The following is a 20035-nucleotide window of genomic DNA, read 5'->3' as shown; positions in this document are numbered from 1 at the left end:
CCTTTGATAAAGGAATGGGTGGGTGGAGGCCTGGGGAATAAAATGTGCAATCTGCAGGTTCCACTGGAGACTGGAAAAAGTGGAGAGACTTCAGCAAGCATTCTGTTGCAGAACTGTGTATGTGACTGGGGGATGTGATTTGGTGGCTAAGACGGAAAGTTAGAGTCTATAATTTGCCTACCTGATTCCATGGCCAGAGGGCAAAAATATTGTTTTAAAGGCCTTGCAACAGCATTAAATTTTGATTCTCTGATTGATTTTTCCACCTTTACCACATCTGTTGACAACCCCATGAAAATTTTGTATATGTGAAGATGTATGAAATCTTTGTAGGTAATGTTTCCTAGCCTTTCTTTCTGAATGATTCAACTATTAACACAATGCACAGAAGAATCAAAGAGCACAATTCAAGGTGTCAGAAGACGCACTTTTGTAGGTATAAAAGCTTAAAGTAATTAAAAATGTGATCAATATTTGAACATATTAAAAGTGATTTAGCAAAGGGCCAAGTCTGAAGTATGTTTTGGTGTGGAGGAGAATAGCACAGAATACAAACTGAAACTAATTTAGAAATGTAGTTGGTATTGAGCAAGTTGTAAGTTAAGTGTGAGAAAATTGCACAGTGGCAGAAATTCTGGAGAGCAGGACAGTAAACAACAACACTGTTATGTAGTTTAAGGGCATATATTGTGCTTAGTACTCACTCTTAAGTTGAACAGTTATAAAAATGTAGAATTTTATAGTGAAACCCTACTATTTTTCTAAGTTCCTCATAAAACTTACAAGGCTTACATTTTCGATCTGTGCTATTTCGGCTACTTCCATTTTGTGTCAGAAGCTCCACAAGGAGAGCAACAGCACCAAAATATCTGGACCCAGGAGTCTTTTCTGAGACTGATATTCCAACCAAGGACGATTCATCGATATAACCTAGAACCCCTGCACAGATGTAGCCCATGGCAGATCAGTCTGTAAGTGTGTTTCCTAGTAATAGGAACACACTGTCTCTGACATGAACTCAGTGATCACCTCCTCTTTGATTACCTCCCCCTGAGGGGGGAGCAGCCTTGCCAAGCCACAGAGGAAGACCATGCAGCCAATCCTGATGAGACCTGATAGGCTAAGATCAGAGGGAAGGGGCAGAGGACCTCCCCTATCATTGGACTTGGGGAGGGGCATGAGAGGAGATGGGGGGGAAGAGATTTCAAGGGGACAAGGGAGGGAGCTACAGCTGGGATACAAAGTGAATAAACTATAATTAATAAAAGTAAATTTTTAAAAACTTAAAGATGGTTTTGAGAACTTCATATATGAGTACTGTATCTACATCCTTCTCCCTCTTCTTCCAATCCTCATGTGAGTATCCTAAATTCTTTTCAAATTCTTTTTACTGTATTTTTTTATTTTTTAATATTAGTTACAGTTTGTTAACTTTGTATCCTTGCTGTATCCTGCTCCCTTATTCTCTCCCAATCCCACCCTCCCTCCCCAATCTCCCTGCCCCTTTCCAACTCCACTGATAGGGGAGGACCTCCTCCCCTTTCATCTGGCCCTGGTTTATCAGGTATCTTCAGGACTGCCTTCAAAGTCCTCCTTTGTGGCCTAGCAGAGCTGCTTCTCCCTCGGAAGGTGGGGAGAGGTCGAAGAACCCTCCATTGAGTTTATCTCAGAAACAGTCCCTGTTCCCCTTACTAGAGTACCCACTTGGATACTGAGCTACCATGGGCTACATCTGAGCAGAGGAAGGGAGAGTTAACATGACCTGGAGAGGACAAGAGCTCCACAAGGACCAAATATATCTAGGCACAAGGGTCTTTTAAGAGACTGTTTCTCCAACCAAGGACCATGTATGGATATAACCTAGAACCTTTTCAAATTCTTGAACTATTATTTTTTAATTATTGTTTATATATAGATATATCTATATATATATATACACACACAAACATACACACATATATACACACTATACACACTACACATCTATATATACACACATATGCACATATATTAACACATATACATATACACAAACACACACACACACACACACACACACACACTCATGTTCCATTCATTTAGTCTTGCTCATATGTGTTTCCTGTTGACATCTTGGGATTCGGATAATTCATTGAGGGTTTCTTCCTGGAGAAGACATACCCTCTTTTTTGCAACCATCAATTAATGACTTGCCTGGAGCTCTTCCTCTGGGGTGAAGCCTTGTGAATATTCACTTATCCACATCTCCATATCAATTGTATTTTTAGAGATAGTTTCCGTTTTATAGTTTCAGTTTTGGAATATCTTAGTGACAAAGTAATCAATTGGCATTCTATTAGATGGCCTCCTGAGAGTGTGATAGGCATGAAATAACCTCTCGATTATGATAATACTTCAGTGAACAATGCAAATAAATCTCCTGAAATTGAAGACATATTAATTGTGCTTTGAATGCGTGGGTACATCACTTATGTACAAAATTATTTGATTTTGTTCTTGCAATATTTGTCCTTATTGTTCTAATGATTTTGTGGTTTGAATGTGAAGTGTCTCACATTCAAACACAGGTACATGTGTTTCAATATTAGGCCTCCAGCACGTGATGTTATTTTGGGAGACTGAAGAACCTTGAGGAGGTGAGGTAGGAATGCTAGGTCTCTTCCTACTTCCTGATCTTCTGAGATAGAACCTGTACCATGAGCTCCTCTTTCCATAGACTAAATCCCTGCTACCATGCCTTCCCCAACAAGTGAGCTAAGTCCCTTTAAACATGAGCACAAAAGCAACCTTTTCGTTAAATTTCTTCTGTCTTGTATTTAGTCAAAGTGACCCAATAAAACACTAACAGTTCACAGAAAATTAGTGCTGAGAAGTGATGGCATTGCAGTGGTCAGGATGACTATGTGGGTCATAGGATATGGAAAATAAAGTGTGAGGGAAAAAAAAAGTCTGAAAGTTTGAACAGAATGCTAGAGAAGTCTTAGGGTGCAATAAAAAGTTTTATAGTACACCCTGCTGGAGGTGTGGAAATTCTGAATGCTAACAGAAATTCAATTATCAAAAAAAGAAATGTTCAGAATACTGCAGAGGAGATTGAATAAATATTTATTGCACATAGACAAATTATTCTGCTGAGGAAGCATGGTAGCAGGGATACAAAGTAAATAAGTAATAAATAAACAAAAAAGAAGCAGATTAAGATGTTACATTAATCTTTACATTAAAATGATAGTTTTTCCATAAAACTATATAGAATTTTACCAAGGAAGTGTTGTCACTTGTATTAAATACTTTGTACTTTTTTCCAAATAGAGGGATTTTTTTTCTTCTGCTTTTGTTTTATTTGGTGTCTTTAAATTAATTTTTAAAATATTAATTACAAGTTACTTGTTTTGCATCCCAGCTGTAGGCCCCTCCCTCAATCCCTTCCAATCCCACCCTCCCTCCCTTGTCTCTTCCCATGCCCCTCCCCAAGTCCACTGCTAGGGGAGGTCCTCCTCCCCTTCCACTGAGCCTAGCTTATCAAGTCTTCTCAGGACTGGCTGCATTGTTTTCTCCTCTGTTGCCTGGCAAGGCTGCTCCCCCCTCAGGGGTAGGTGATCAATAAGCCTGCCACTGAGTTCATGTCAAAGACAATCTCTGTTCCCATTACTAGGGTACTCACTTGGATACTGAGCTGCCATGGGCTACATCTGAGCAGGCTTTCTAGGTTATCTAGGTTATATTCATGAATGGCCTTGGTGGGAGTATCAATCTCAGAAAAGAACCCTGTGCCCAAATTTTTTGGTTCTGTTTCTCTCCTTGTAGAGCTCCTATACTTTCCAGGTCTTACTATCTCCTCCTTCCTTCACATGATTCCCTGTACTCTGCTGAAGGTTTGGGTATGAGTCTCAGCATCTGATTTGATACACTGCTAGGGAGAGACTTTCAGAGACCCTCTGTGGTAGGCTCCTGTCCTGTTTCCTGTTTTCTCCTTCTTCCAATGTCCATCCCATTTGTCTTTCTGAGTGGATTCATCATCTTACCCAGAGTCCTCCTTCCTGATTAGCTTCCTTAGGTGTACAGATTTTAGTATGTTTATTCTATATTTTATCTCTAATATCCACTTATAAGTGAGTATATACCATGTGTAAGAGCCAGTTTTACCACTCAGAGGCATATATCCAAAATATGCTCAAGTACACAACAAGGACATTTACTCAACCATATTCATACATGGTTTATTCATAGCTTTATTCATAATAGCTAGAACCTGGAACCAACCCAGATGTCCCTCAGAGGAGGAATGGATACGGATATTGTGGTGCATTTACACAATGGAATCCTACTCAACAATCAAAAACGAGGAAATCACAAAATTTGCAGGCAAATGGTGGGACCTAGAAAACATCATCCTGAGCAAGGTATCCCAGAAGCAGAAAGACGCACATGGTATATACTCACTTATAAATAGAGGGGAATTTAAGAGAGGAAAAGATACATTGGACTCATGGCTCACGGGGATATAATTTGTCATGGCCGGATGAAGTAGCTGCTGGTGGGGTGAAAGACTGCAGAAGCTTACACTGGCAATTGCTATGCTTCAGTGACTTGGGAAGCCACAAAGTGTTGAGGTCAGAAGCCAGTAATCCCTAAATGTCTATCCCATCTCTCAGTGGCCCCCCTTCTCCAGTGCAGTCAGCTGTGGACAGATTATCCCCACACATAAATTAGGACTAATATTTTATATTAAAAGAATGACATTCCTCTCCTGGTCCATATAAGTCCTGGCTATCTCATAATGCAAAATGTAATCACTCCAATTACAAATGTCCTTACATTTTTTTCACAGTCAATACTTTTCAAAAAAGTTCAAAACCTTTTCTGAAATACGAGCGACTTTCTTAACTGTGAGCCACTTGTCAAAAATGAGTTGCATGGCGCCAAAGCACATTGTCACAGAATAAATACACCCATTAAGTAAACACCTCCAACCAACAGGAAGGAAGAAAAAACCATGGAAAAAGAGAACCTAGGCAAAACTAAAAGCCAACACAGCAAATACCATGTCTAACATTTAGGCTTCTGTGGTAATTTCATTCACATTTCCTTTTTTTCTTTTTTTTTAATTAATTTTTATTTTTTATATTAATCACAGGTTATTTACTTTTTATCCCAGCTATAGCCCCCTCCCTCATTCCCTCTCAATCCCACCCTTCCCCCCTTATCTCCTCCCTGCCCCTTTCCAAGTCCACTGCTAGGGGAGGTTCTCCTCCCCTTCCATCTTCCTAGCTTATCAGGTATCTTCATGACTGGCTGCCATATCTTCCTCTGTGGCCTAGCAAGACTGTTCCTCCCTCAGGGGAAGGGGAGGTAAAAGAGCCAGTCATTGAGTTCATATCAGAAATAGTTCCTGTTCCCCTTATTAGGCTAACCCACTTGCATACTGAGCTGCCATGGGCTACATCTGAGCAGGGGTTCTAGGTTATATCCATACAATGTCCTTGGTTGGAGAAAGTCTCATAGAGGAGCCCTGTGCCATGATATATTTTGTCCTTGTGGAGCTCCTTTTCTCTCCCGGTTACATTAACTCCCCCTTTTTTGTATGATTCTCTGCATTCTGCTGAATGTTTGGTTTTGAGTCTCCACATCTGCTTTGATACACTGCTAGGTAGAGTCTTTCAGAGGCCCTCTGCTGTAGGCTCCTGTCCTGTTACTTGTTTTCTCCTACTTCCCATGTCTATCCCATTTGTCTTTCTAAGTGAGGATTGATCACCTTACTCTGGGTCCTCTTTCTTGTTTATCTTTATCCAGAATATATAAAGAACTAAAGAAACTAAAAAGCAATAAATCAAGCAATACAATTAAAAAATGGGGTACAGAGCTAAACAGAGAATTCTCTGTAGAGGAATATAGAATGGCAGAGAAACATTTAAAGAGATGCTCAATGTCCTTAGCCATCAGAGAGATGCAAATCAAAACGACCCTGAGATTTTGCCTTAAACCCATCAGAATAGTAAAGTTTAAAAACTCAAGTGACAATACATGCTGGAGAGGTTCTGGAGAGTTAGGAATCCTCCTCCATTGCTGGTGGGAATGTAAACTTGTACAACCACTTTGGAAATCAATTTGGCGCTTTCTCAGACAATTAGGAATAGTGCTACCTCAAGATCCAGCCATACCACTTCTAGGCATATTTCCAAAAGAGGCTCAAGTACGCAACAAGGACATTTGCTCAACCATGTTTGTAGGAGATTTATTCATAATAGCCAGAAACTGGAAACATCCCAGATGTCCATCAACAGAGGAATGGATATAAAAACCGGTACTTTTATACAACGGAATACTACTCAGCAATTAAAAACAAGGAAATCATGAAATTTGCAGGCAAATGGTGGGATCTAGAAAAGATCATCCTGAGTGAGGTATCCCAGGAGCACAAGGACACACATGGCATATACTCACTTATATAGACCTATAACATAGGATCAACATACTAAAATATGTGTGCCACGATCACATTTCAACTATGTGGTTAGCCACAAAAACTTAATGCATAACCTTGAACTTTCTTTGACAAACATCTAATGTTCTTGGATCCAAAATCCTGCAATCGCTCTTACAAATTAGATTCCACCTTTATAGATTAATGAACAGCCCACGCATGAGTTTTTACTGAATATTGGGCTCTAGAAAACATTGCGTATGTCAGCGATTTGTTTGTTTGTTTGCTTGTTTATTTTTGCTTATTTTGCTTTGTTTTTGAAGCTTGTTATGAATGTCTATGACTACCCAGTCATGTACTATATATGCCTGCAAAATCTGATAACAATATTTGGTTCTCAAAATTGGTAGATGGAGGACATAAAGCAGAGAACTAAAGAATGAGTTCTCAAGGTGTAACCCAAAACAACAACAAATTTTAAGAGCCAGTTATTTAGGAGGTCATCATTGAACTATCTTGTAAACAACACATATTGGAACAAGGTTCTGAATATTTTGGAACCTGGAGATCGGAACCAAGCGTAATCTAAGAATCAGAGAGGCTTATGAGGAAGTCAGTTCCTGGTTTCTGTGTCTATCACTGCAGCTTGTCATCGAGGAAGCTAGATAGTGATTACAGAAACAATTCTTTTAACAAGTATCATATGTGCCACAGGCATTCTTACCAGCTGAAAAGAGTAATGTTGACAGGAACTCACATTTGCAAGCAAATTAGCACAACAAACTGAGGCATCAAGTTTGTGTGACAAGTGTGTTTTAAGCTGAGTTTGAAAGAGCAACCAAAGCAGTACCAGCAATTGCCAATACATACTTTATCAATTATTTCTTAGTGGAAGTTCTTTCAGCATAACTTAATTACATGTAATTATGTCAAAACAAGACAAGGGAGTAGTTGTCATTATGCTTGTTTCTCATCTTAAACATCCTTTGTTTACTAACACGTTCCCAAGGGAGTATGTGTGTATGTATGTGTGTTCTGAGTATATATGCGCTGTGTGTGGAATATATCATATGAATATGGGAATATTTGTTTGGTGTGTGTGTGCTGTAAGCATGTGTATGTGTATGCATGTGCATGTGTAAGTATGTAATAAGTTCATCTCTATTATTTACATCATGTCATAACTTTCTAATTTCAGATTTGCCTTAACGTCATCAGAGGTGTTGTTTGTTTGATTGGTTGTTGGTTTTTATGTCATTTGGAAATTAAGCTGAGTGTCAAGTACCAACTATTATATTCCCATTCCTATTTTCTGAGATAAAATCCCATCTCTTTCTACCTCTCTTTTTCTTTGTTTTGAAATGAGACCTTGTTTTTTCTGAGGCTGACCTTGAATTCAATCCTTTTTTTAATTTTTTTTATTAATTACAGTTTATTCACTTGGTATTCCAGCTGTAGCCTTCTCCCTCGTCCCCTTCCAATCCCAACCTCCTTCCCTCTTCTCTACCCATGCCCCTCCCCCAGTCCACTGATAGGGGAGGTCTTCCTCCCTTTCATCTGACCCTAGCCTATCAAGTCTCATCAGGAGTGGCTGCATTGTTTTCTTCTGTGGCCTGGTAAGAATATGGGGAGGGTGGGGGTGATTGAAGAGCAGGGCTGTCTCTGACTTCAGTCTTTTGAGCAAGCAGCCCAACATTCTCTGCTACTTGATTCAGCTGAGTCATTGATTTTCTTATTAAGAAAAAACCACTTTAGAACCCAAGCATCCCCTCCCTTTACCTCTCCTGGTCCCATCCTCTCTTGATCTTTGCCCCTATCCTGCTTCCCTAGTCCTCAGAAAGGTGGAGCCCTCTTCCTCTTTTACCTGATCCCAGCCTATCAAGTCTCATCAGGGTGGATGCATCCTCAGACTCTGTGGTTTGGTACTTTCCCAGCCAGGGGAAAGTGATCAAGGGGCAGGCAACAGAGTCCATGTCAGAGACAGACCCCACTCCCTTTACTAGGAAACCCACATGGAGACTGAGCTGCCTATAGGCTACATCTGTGCAGGGTGTGTAGGTCCTCTCCATACATGGTCCTTGTTCTGCGCATCAGTATCTGCAGGTCTTCCTGGGCCCAGACTTGTTGCCTCTGTTAGTCTCATTGTGAAGTTCCAATTTCTTCCAGGTCCTTGTGTCCCACCACTCTTCCATAAGACTCCCTGCATTCTGCACTAAGTTTGGCTTTGAGTCTCTGCATCTGCTTCCATTCTCTGCTGGGTGGAGCCTTTCAAAGGGTATCTATGCTCCTAGCCTGTTCCCTCTCTTCAACTGCTTCCATGTCTATTCTGTTTGACTTCTGAATGAGAATTAAGCATCTTCTCTAGGGTCTTCTTTGTTACTGATTTTCTTAATGAAAGATGCCCAAGTTTCTCCAAAGCTGTTTGTGTCTCTGCAATCGATGAGAATTCTTCAAGTATTTCACCCTCCTTCAAAGTGATCAAAGAATATCTCATGTCTGGTAAGATAAAGGCAGAATCTGGGATTCCACTGCAGTACAAACATGCAGGACCTGAAATAAAATTATATATATATATTAAGCATTTTCCATTTTATCACAAAAAGAAGTTAAATTGTCTCCAGTTTTAAACAGGAGCTATTTTCAGTTATTTTTAACAGACACACAAATGTTAAAAAGAAAGCTTCTCTTTAGTTCATCACTAGATTGGATATAAATTTTACTCTGTCTTATAGCTTTAAGGATCTTATTTTTTTAAAAATATAACTGAATAAAATTGGAGCTGTCAAGGGTATCTCTACCAAGCTTTTGGACTTAAAGGATGCACGATGATTATGCTTCCTCATGCAAAGTGCCAAGGGGAATTACATTAGGGGCTTACAGACTGAGCAAAAACATTTGTTGGTAAAAACTAGATGATAGACGCAAGATGCTTTCATGTGTGGATTATGCAAATAGCCATCTATATTCCATCCATTCTGTGTGTTTACCCTGAGCTTTTATTTATTAGCTTCCCAATTACCATCCATCCATATTCATATAAATCACGTGAAAGGACAAGGTCATTGTCCCAGTAACTAAAGCTCCAGCTTTGCCAATGGAATTTCACAGAAAATTCATTTTTATGCTCACTACTATATTTATTATCTGATTTATCTTATCATTCATTAAAAAATTGAAAGTGTTTGGTAAAATGATCCCCGTCTCAAATCTTATCTTTTATAGAGAGATCAAATGATACATCCATATGTACATCATTTTTTGAGAACAATGATTTATTTATATTACCTGATTTCTCTTGCTATTAATGAAATAGAATAGTTATTCTGGGGTACTGTTATGAAAAACAGAGGTTTACTTTTTTCCCCTTTAATTTATATATTTATTCACTTTGCATTCCAATCACAGCATCTTTCTTCCTCTCCTCCCATAACCACCCTCCCACCGTCTTCCTTCATTTCCCCTCCCCTTTTTCTCAGAAAAGAAAGAGTCCCCCATGTGCCACTCTGTGTCTCATCAGGACTAAGTGTGTTCTCTTCCACTGAAGCCAGACACTGGCTGCTCAGGAGAAAGTGTTCCAATAGCAGGTAACTTCTTCCGTGTCAGCGACAATCTCCACTCTAGTTGTTAAGGGACCCACACGAAAACTGAGATGTCCATCACCTCCATTAAGTGAAGAGGGCCTAGGTCCAGGATGGTGGCCCAGTCTCTGTGAGCTCCCATGGGCCTACGTTAGTTGACTCTGTTGGCCTTCTTGTGTAGTTCTTGTCCACTTCGGCTCCCTCTATCCTTCCCCCCAACACATTCATGAAATTCCCTGATCACTGTCTAATATTTGGCTGTGGGTCTCAGCATCTGTTTTGATTTGCTGCCAAGTGGAGCCTTCTAAGTGGACAGTTAGCTTGGTTCATATCCACAAACAAAGCAGGGTATCATTAATAGTGGCAGTAACTGGCTCTCTCTCATGGATTGGGTGGGTCTCTCATTGGGCCAGCCATTAGTTGAATATTTCCTCAAATTCTGCTACATCTTTATTTATGCCCATCTTGTAGGCAGGGTCAATTTTTGGGTCAAAAGTTTTGTGGGTGGTTTGGTGTCCCCCTCCCTCCATTGGAAGTCTTACTTGTTTATAGGGGGTGACTACTTAAATTATCATATTCTCACACAGGTAAGAGTCTCACCTAGAGTCACCCCATCTCCTCCACGGCACCCACTCTGATGGAGATCCCCAAAGATCTCCAACCATTGGCTTGCCATCTCTCTTCCAGCCCTACTGCCTCAAATCCTTTTTTACCCACCCCCTCTCCCACCAATTTCTTTCTCTTCATCTATTGCCAATATCTGTTTTATTTCCTCTTCATGGTGAGATTCATGTTTCCTCCCTTGGGCCCTCATTATTAGCTTCTTTGGATGTGCGGGTTGAGGTATGGTTACCCTGTACTATATGGCTAATATAGACTTATAAGTGACTACCTACCATGTGTATTTCTGGATGTGAGTTACCTCACTCAGATGACCTTCTCTGGTTCTATCATTTGTCTGAAAATTGCATAATTTCCTTGTTTTTAATAGCTGAATACTATACCATTGTATTAATGTACCACAATTTCTTTTTCCATTCTTTAGCTGAGGGACATCTGGGGTGTTTCCAGTTTCTGTCTATCACATAAAGTTGCTTTGAACATAGTTGATCAAATGTCCTTATAATATGGCTGAACATCTTTTGGGTATATGCCCAGGAGTGGTATAGCTGGGTCTTGAGGTAAAGCTATTTCCAAATTTCTGAGAAAGTGCCAGATTTATTTCCTAAGTGGTTGTACAAGTTTGCATTCCCACCAACAATGGAAGAGTATTCTTTTTTCTCCACATCCCCACCAGCATGTGCTGTCACTTGAGTTTTTTTTTTTTGTAACCATTCTGACAGATATAAGATGGAATTTCAGAACCTTTTGATTTGTATTTCCCTGAAGACCAAGAATATTGAACATTTCTTTAAGATACCACTGGGTCAAGGAAGAAAAAAAGAAATTAAAGTCTGTCTAGATCTCAATGAAAATGAAGGCACAATATATCCAACACCCCTTCATGATAAAAGTTTAGAGATATTAGGTATACAAGTCCCACAACTAAACATAAATAAAGGATATATATATATATATATATATATATATATATATATATAAAGCTGATAGCCAACATCAAATTAAATAGAGAGAAAGTCAAAGTAATTCCATATAAATAAAGGACAAGAAAAGGCTGTCCACTCTCTCCATACCTATTCAACGTAATACTTGAAGTTCTAGTTATAGCAACAAGACAACTAAAGGAGATACAAATTAGAAAGAAGTTAAAGTATTTCTATTTGCATATGATATGATAGTGAATGTAAGTGACTCCAAAAATTCTAGAAGAAAACTCCTACAGCTGATAAACACCTTCAGGAAAGTGGCTGGATACAAAATTAACTCAAAAAAAAAAAAAAGCCCTCCTTTATACAAACAATAGACAGGCTGAGAAAGAAGTTAGGGAAACAACACCCTTCACAATAGCCACAAATTACATAAAGTATCTTGATGTGACTCTAAACAAGCAAGTTAAAGTTCTGTATGACAAGAACTTTAAGTCTCTGAAATAAGAAATAAGAAGATACCAGAAGATGGAAAGATCTACCATGCTCATGGATTGGTAGGATTAACATAGAAAAAAAAAAATGGTCATCTTTCCAAAAGCAATCTACAAATTCAGTACAATTTTGAAATACATTGTTTGGATTTTTTGTTTATTAGTTCATTATTATTATCATTAATTACAATGTATTCACTTTGTATCCCTGCTCTTGCCCCCTCCCCCATCTCCTCCCAATCTGACCTTCCCTCCCTCTTCTCCTCCTATGACCCTCCTCTAGTCCACTGATAGGGGAGGACCTATTCCCCTTCTATCTGACCCTAGGCCATCAGGTCTCATCAGGACTGGCTGCATTGTCTTCCTCTGTGGCCTGGTAAGGCTGCACCTCTCCAGGGTTGGTGATCAGAAAGACTACCACTGAGTCCATGCCAGAAACAGCATCTGCTACCCATACTAGAGAACCCACTTGGAGCAGAATTCCAACACAATTCTTCACAGACCTTGAAAGAGCAATTCTCAATTTCATCGGGAAAAGTAGGAAACCTAGGAGAGCAAAAATAATCATGTACAACAAAAGAAGTTCTAGAGGTATCATAATATGTGATTTCAAGTTGTATTACAAAGCGATAGTTGTAAAAACCTCATGATGTTGGCATAAACACATACAGGTTGATTAATGTATTCTAATTGAAGACCCAGAAATAAATAAACCCACACACCTATAGAAGCTTAATATTTTTTTTATAAAGAAGCCAAAACAATATAGTGGGGGAAAAAAGCATCTTAAGTAAATAGTGCTTGACTAACTTGAGGTGTGCGGATAAAATCCTGCAAATAGATCCATATTTATAACCCTGCATAATACAGATGATCAAGCGGATCAAAGACCTCAACATAAAACCAGATACACTAAATCTAATAGACAAGAAAGAGGGAGATAGCCTTCAACTCATTGGCACAGGTACAGAAGACAAGTTCCTAAACAGAAAATCAACAGCTCATGCTCCAAGATCAAGAATTAATAGAATGCTACCTCATGATACTGAAAAGTTTCTGTAAGGCAAAGGACACTGTCAATAGGAAAAAACCAGCAGCCTACAGATTGGAAAAAGATCTCCACCAACCTTACTTCTAATGGAGAACTAATACCCAAAATACATAAAGAAGTCAAGAAATTAAATACCAACAAATCAAATAATCCAATTTAAAAATGGGTACAGAGATAAACTGAGAATTTTCATAAGAGAAATCTCTAATGGGTGAAAGCACTTAGAGTGTTTGACTTGTGAATCTGAAGTCCAAAGTTAGAAAGTTCTTCTAGTGATGGCCTCAGGGCTGGAAGAGTTATCCTGAACTACTCCAAGACATCATTTGTTAAAAGACAGGGAGTGTGCATGACCACATGACCTCTGGTCTCGGTCCCTCTTCTGTTTTTATTGTTGAAAAGTTCAATATATTTACAAAATAAGTATTCTAAGTGAAATATAGTTTCTAAGATGAACGTGCATCTCTCGTAATGTAGATGTCATTATTAAATAAATGTTAAACAAACATTATTCAGAGTAGTTTATTAGCAATTATTTACAGTTGCAAATGGATTCCGATATTGATGTTTCTACTAGACCTTACGATTTATACTGCCATCTGCCACTGGAAGAACTCTTTGGTTTATATTCGTCTAACTTTAGAACTCTCTGAGGTGGAATGCAACGAACAACTAACCACTCCTCAACTACTGCTACCCCTGGTGCTTATTACTCTCATACCATCCCCAGTTCTGGGGCTTCTTGAAGATTTTCATATTTTCTCAGTGTGAGTCTCAAAAATAAGCTCTACCAACATCAGATGATTTACACAAACTATTTGACTTTTATTTTAAATTTGACTCTGTTAAAACAAAAGACACTTATTAATTGAATGTTTACAATCATGTTTAGGCTATTTTATTCAGTGTGTAGTTTTTGCTTGAATGTATGTTTGCACACCACCTGTGGGCCTAGTGCCCATGGAGATCCGAAGACAGGGTTAGACCTAGAACTGGAGTCACAGGTGGTGATGTACCACCATTTGTGTCCAGGGACCAAAAATCCCCATTTCTCTACAAGACCTAAAAGAAATTTTAATAACTGAGCCATCTCTCAGGTTTCAGACATTTATTAATTTAAATTGCATTTTTTCTGAAGGAATCTTTTTGTCTGATTACTATCTTATAATTAATCTTGGCAATAAAATAATCTAACATTTGTCAATAGGAGAATTGCTAGAAGGTCATTTTATAAATATTAACTTGGTCATTAAGTTTTGTGCTTAAAGGTTATTTTATTAAACCCGGTGAGACTGATAACATAGATCTAATGGAATTCTTTTTATGCAGACTCATTCCACTAAGTATAGATCAGCTCTATCGCTTCTTCAGTTACTGTTATATATTCAGTGTGTTAGTGGAAATAGACAGTAGAAATACATTGCAGTTTCTGATAGTTGTGATTCAGATTCAGTTGATAACTTGGGTGAGTTAGGAGGTATAACAAATGGGAATAAATGATAATGACAAAGCAGTTTCATATAACATTTTGTAAGTGTCATAATTATATGTACAATTTAAAGTGGAAAATAATAATGTCTGAATTAAAATTTTAATTTAATGGAAGCTTATATGTCATCGCTCTTCTAAAAATATTGTAATACGTGCAGAAATAAGTAGTCAACATGAGTCAGTGTATCAAAGGCGAAAGAATGCTTATATCAGGAAATCATTACTCAGTTGAACAGGAACTGAGCCACAAGATCTTGTAGTATGAGAGTCAAACTTACTCTTGGTTTGCGCACATATGAAAGCCATGCCATTCTGAGTAGTACTGAGAATGCAGACTACAGAAATTAAGATACAGTGCTTTAATGTTCCCATGCAACAGTGCTTCATCTTCAGGATAGTTCGTCCACACACCTTCTGCCTTTTTATAGTTAGTTCTCTCTTATGCATTCATGTTCCTGAGCTGTCATTACTCTTTTACATTGTTATGTGCAACTCTCATTACTCACTGTCATTATTCCCCTGAGTATGCACCTGCAAGCTGTGATCTGCTTAGTTGTCCTTTCACCAAACTGCTTATTCACATTAACTAGGCAAAAGCCTAGTGACATATCAAAGTTGAACCCATGAGAAAGCAAGGGAAATATTTCAGACGATGAAAGAACTGTAGCTGATTTATACATGAATGGATGAACAAAGCAGATGGAAGAAACAATGGTGTGTAGTCTCAGGTATGATATGATATGAACCATATCATATATAGTCCTTGGATATAAGATGCACAGGATCTGTGATCATCTAGGGCTTATTTTCCAAGGCACACTAATAAATAACTCATTAGTCATTGATGAGGCTTTCATAAAAAGTAAAATTTGAGCAATGGTACACAGACCGATGAGGACTACCATATTGTATATTTGTATGTGTGTATGGTATGTGTATGTGTGTGTTTGGGCACTTGTGGTAAGAATATTTTTGCAAATATTTACTGGTTGAAGGAGACTTTTCTGAGAACTGATAATTAAATGTATTTCTGAATTAAGAGAGAGCACAACCATGGCTAAATCCTGTGCAACAGGATTTGCTGACTCAAGAAAACAAAAAGGCAAACAAGAGTCCAACAGAGTGAGCAATGACATTCTAAGAAAAATGTGATGTTTTGGAGCATGGGACTTCTGAAGACTAAGTTTTATCTATATGATAGTAGAGTACAATTAGATATTTAAGTATAGGACTGGGATTTTGGAAACTAAAAACATACACCAAAATTTGAGAGTAAAAGATATTTTTCACTAAAATTGTGAAGACAAAATGAAAAGTCAAATGATCTGATTAAGTAATTTAGTTCCTGAATGGTATGCATAGCAACATCCTATATAAGAAACTATCCATAATGCTTTCATTTAAAACAAAGACTATGTTTAATAAAATGCACTGGTATAAAGGGTTAAGAAAGAAAAATGAAATTGGAAGGGTTAAACTTGAGTGGAGGAAGAAAGGGTCAAGTCATGTGACACTTTGTGGAGAAATTTATAACACTAAATTTTTACAAAAATGACAGATGAAAACCTACTAATGCTGAAGCTTCCATACACAGAAACACACACACACACGCGCGCGTAATGAGACCTGATAGGCTAGGTTCAGATGGAAGGGAAGGAGGACGTTCCCTAACAGTGGACTTGGAGAGGGGCATGAGAAGAGATGAGGAACAGAGGATGGGCCTGGGAGAGAATGAGGGAGGGGGCTACAGCTGGGATACAAAGTGAATAGACTGTAATTAATATAAAAAATAAAAGTTAAAATAAAAAAAATGAGTTAATCTGTAACAGGGCAACAATGCCCCTACTGGCCATTATAAATTTATATATCTATATATCTATATATCTATATCATCTATATCTATATCTATATCTATATCTATATCTATATCTATATCTATATCTATATAAACCCAGTCATAGGAATGGATTACTTCTTTTGTGTTTGTTAGCTGATGAGTTACCTTAAGAAGCCCTTGACTCCAGAACATCACAAATTATTGTAATTGGTCTTTGTTACAAACCAGAACTTGATACTAAGACCTTATTGCTTAAGACAACACATATTTGGGTCAAGAACATCTTGGAGTCAAGCTGGGTTAGATTTGGAAGCTTCAACCTACTAGCTACCTTTTGTAATGCTAAAAGGTTCTACACAATTTCCAAAGGATAAAAATAAACAGCCATCATTCTAACTTCCAACTACAACAGCTGGCCTGGCAAGGTGTGTCCACTGGTACAAGAATATCATGTGACAAGAATATCATGGGAGTAACTACAAAATGCTCAGCCATAGTAGGAAATATATATACTAAACTCCTACTTTCAATTCTCAGATTTACTGCAGAAGCGATGACAGGAAGAACTTAAGAGGCAGTGGTAGTAAAGAGCTCCAACATCTTCTGGACACAGCAGATATGAACTCAAATAGTTAAGACACCATGCACAAAACCTGTGCAAGACAGAGCCAGATAAAATCTTAGAATGGAGAATGGAGTTGGGAATACAATCTCATTCATAGCAATGGAGTGACTAAAATTGTAAGCTGCTGGGAGAAGAAAAGAAAATTTTCTTTAGGAGTATATCTCCAGATAAGCTGACTATACACCAGTGGAAGAGAACACATCCACTAATATTTAAATAGCTCAAGTTTGTCTTGAAGTTAAAAAAAAAAAAAGGATAGAGTTGGAAGTGCAGAAAATGGGGAGTGAATCTGGAAGAGCTATGGAGGATCAATTTGCTCAGAACATGTTTCTTAGAACTTAAAAAAAAAAACTAATAAAAATGAAAAGAAAAGTCAGATATTTGTACCAATGTTGATTTATATTTAAAGCATCTGCAAAGGCAAAAAACCCTAAGCACCTCTCAGTCAGAATTTTCTTCACTAGTAATCAACTGCAAAAGACTCCTAATTGCAAAGAGGGCAGACTTCTTCTTTAGTGTCATCATATAATTGGTGTTTGCAATTATTTCTCTGGATGTTTGGCAAGTGATTTTTATGATATTTTAATCAATTTAAAATACAGCATTGCCAACATGGTGGCACACGCCTGTAATTCCAGCACTCAAGGAGGCAGAGTGAGGCAGATCTCTGCAAGTTGGAAGCTAGCCTGCAAGTTGGAAGCTAGCCTGGTCTACAAAGTGAGTCCAGGACAGCCAAGGCTACACAGAGAAGCCCTGTCTCAAAAAACAAGAAAGAAAGAAAGAAAGAAAGAAAGAAAGAAAGAAAGAAAGAAAGAAAGAAAGAAAGAAAGAAAGAAAGAAAGAAAGAAAGAAAGAAAGAGAAAGAGAGAGAGAGGAAGGAAGGAAGGAAGGAAGGAAGGAAGGAAGGAAGGGAGGGAGGGAGGGAGGGAGGGAGGGAGGGAGGGAGGGAGGGAGGAAGGAAGGAAGGAAGGAAGGAAGGAAGGAAGGAAGGAAGGAAGGAAGGAAGGAAGGAAGAGCCTAGAAGGAAGCTGCCTTTTAGTAGCCAAAGATAATGTCTTTAGAAAATGAACCAGATAAAAAGTTGTAGTAGGTCTTAAAGACACAAGCCTGTAACCCCAGCTCTTGGTAAGAGGCAGGAAGATGGAAAATTTGATATCATCTTGGGCTACGAATTGACTCCAAGGCAAGCCAGAGCTGCACAGTAAGACATTGAATAAAAGACCAGTGACTTGAGATGTGTCTTTCTTGCAGAACACTTTCCTAGCACCTGATACTAATGCTACAAATTCCTTTTTTTTTTTTTACTCTGAATAGCTGATTTTTATTACCTTTTTTCATTACAAGTAGATGTCCATGATGTGTTTGCTTGAAGATTACATGGAGATTGTCCATATTCATACATGCAAACACCACTTATAATATTAATGCAACAGTGGAATAACACTTCTATCTGACTGAAGCATTTGAAATCATTGTGATGGAATCCTTTCCATTTTTTTTTTATCAGTTACATTTTATTAACTCTGTATCCCAGCCGTGTCCTGATCCCTCATTCCCTCCCAGTCCCTCCCTCCCTCCCTCATCTCCACCCTGCCCCTTTCCAAGTCCACTGATAGGGGGGACCTCCTCCCCATTCATCTGATCCTGTTTTATCAGGTATCTTCAGGACTGGCTGCAAAGCCCTCCTCTGTGGCCTAACAGGACTGCTCCTCCCTTCGGGGGTGTGGAGATCAAAGAGCCAGTCATTGAGTTCCTGTTAGAAATAGTCCCTGTTCCCCTCACTTTGGGAAACTAATTGGTTACTGAGCTACCACAGGCTACATCTGAGTGGAGGTTCTAGGTTATATCCATACATGGTCCTTGGTTGAATGTCAGTCTCAGAAAAGAATCTGTGCCCAGATATATTTGGTCCTTGTGGAGCTCCTATCCTTTCCCCATCAGACTAACTCTCCTTCTTTCTCTGAGATATCACCTTACACCCATCAGAATGGCCAAGATGAAAAACTCAAGCAATAACACATGCTGGAGAGGTTGTGGAGAAAGGGGAACCCTCCTCCACTGCTGGTGGGAATGTAAACTGGTACAACCACTCTGGAAAGCTATCTGGCGCTTTCTAAGACAAATAGGAATAGTGCTTCCTCCAGACCCAGCTATAGCACTGCTAGGTATATACGCAAAGTTTGTTCAAGTACACAAAAAGGACACTTGCTCAACCATGTTTATAGCAGCTCTATTTGTAATAGCCAGAACCTGGAAACAACCCAGATGTCCATCAACGGAGGAATGGGTACAGAAATTGTGGTATTTTTATACAATGGAATACTACTCAGCAATCAAAAAGGAGGAAATCATGAAATTTGCAGGCAAATGGTGGGATCTAGAAAAGATCATTCTGAGTGAAATATCCCAGAAGGAGAAAGACAAACATGGGATATACTCACTTATATAGACCTATAAGATATGATAAACATAATGAAATCTATACACCTAAAAAAGATAATCAATTGAGCGGACATGGGGTAAGATGATCAATCCTCATTTAGAAAGACAGATGGGATGTTCATTGAAGGTATGACAGGAGTCTACTGAGTGCATCTGAAAGACTCTAACTAGCAGTGTTTTCAAAGCAAAGACTCATGACCAAACCTTTGGCAGAGTACAGGGAATCATACAAATTCCTTTTAAAGGAAGAAAATTATGAAGGAGAACAGAAAAGGATTATCAGTGATTTAGAGGAAAAGACATAGTTTCATAATATTTAATCAAGAGGAATAATATATATGGAAGTAATGAAAAATCTGAAATCTAAAAGTGTTAAGTTTTTCAGTAGACTAAATATGAGGTACACTGGGGAACAGTACAAATATAAAGTGAGTGTGTAGTATCTCCCTGGAGGGGAATGGCACCTCTGTAGAAAGCATGTTGGCTGCTGACAGAATGGGAGGACCCCGGGCCTCTTCTCTGAAGCGTATTAAAGTAGTGTTGGCTTTT

General features: G+C 38.6%; 1 protein-coding gene across 1 annotated transcript in view; it reads left to right on the top strand.

Annotated features, from left to right (window-relative positions):
* Nucleotides 1-20035, top strand: part of Lrp1b (LDL receptor related protein 1B) — a 2037254-nt gene that overhangs the window by 988935 nt on the left and 1028284 nt on the right. The window lies entirely within an intron of this gene.

Source organism: Meriones unguiculatus, chromosome 8 (genome assembly GCF_030254825.1).
Source record: "Meriones unguiculatus strain TT.TT164.6M chromosome 8, Bangor_MerUng_6.1, whole genome shotgun sequence".
NCBI classification, from domain to species: Eukaryota; Metazoa; Chordata; class Mammalia; order Rodentia; family Muridae; genus Meriones; species Meriones unguiculatus.
This window is presented reverse-complemented; position numbering and strand designations above follow the sequence as displayed.